General features: G+C 41.3%; 1 protein-coding gene across 1 annotated transcript in view; it reads right to left on the bottom strand.

The window, feature by feature from the left end:
- Nucleotides 1-907, bottom strand: part of LOC106457403 (dopamine D2-like receptor) — a 44,231-nt gene that overhangs the window by 7,293 nt on the left and 36,031 nt on the right.

The following is a 907-nucleotide window of genomic DNA, read 5'->3' on the forward strand; positions in this document are numbered from 1 at the left end:
AAAACATTCATTAAATGAAATAGTCTCCGTTCTTATCGATGATGCTTTTCCATCTTACATTCAAGCTGTTAATGCACTGATTAAAGAAATCACTTGGCTTTGAAGCAAAAAACATGTCGATGTCCTCTTTAACACCTTCCACACTTGCATACGTTTTTCCATTAAGATGGTGTTGCAGCTAACGAAAAAGATGGTAATCTGATGGTGCCATATCTGAATAATATGGCGGGTGGGGGGAGGGGAGCTTCCCAACCAAACTCCCTAATCTTGTGTTGCGTCAAACGTGCCATATGTGAACGTGCATTGTCGTGGAGAAGAACACTTTTCCGATTGACGAGTGAAGAGCGTTTCTGATAAAGGGCTTGATTTAAACATTCCACTTGCTGACTATAGATCTCTGCATTGACAGTTCACTGTGGATTGAGGAATTCGAAATGAATTACTTCTTTGATGTCCCATCAAATGCAAAGCACCACTTTCTGCGGATGGAGTACAGGTTTGGGGTTCGGAAGTGGTTTTTCTCTAGGACTGAGCCATTGTTTTTGACTTTTATTATTCGACTGTAGAATCCGTTTTTCATCACCGGTGACAGTTCTGTCCAAAAATGGTTCACACGCATTACGCGCCAGAAGAGACGAAGCAACGTTCACACGTTGGAAACGATGATCATTGGAGAGTTCTTGTGGCACACAAACACCTTCTTTATGGAGTTTCCCATATTCCTTAGATGTTTACATATTTTTTCATGAAAGACATGCAATTTCAGGGTCATTCCACGACTGTCTTGCCTTGTGTTAGACTCAACAAGCGTCTTCAGACCATCAATATTAATTTCAACATGTCGGCCCCTGCCATCACAGTTTTTAAGGCTGAAAGTCACCTGAACGAAATTTGCAGAACCATCGTT

This window comes from Limulus polyphemus, unplaced genomic scaffold, assembly GCF_000517525.1.
Source record: "Limulus polyphemus unplaced genomic scaffold, Limulus_polyphemus-2.1.2 Scaffold326, whole genome shotgun sequence".
In the NCBI taxonomy this organism is placed as follows: domain Eukaryota; kingdom Metazoa; phylum Arthropoda; class Merostomata; order Xiphosura; family Limulidae; genus Limulus; species Limulus polyphemus.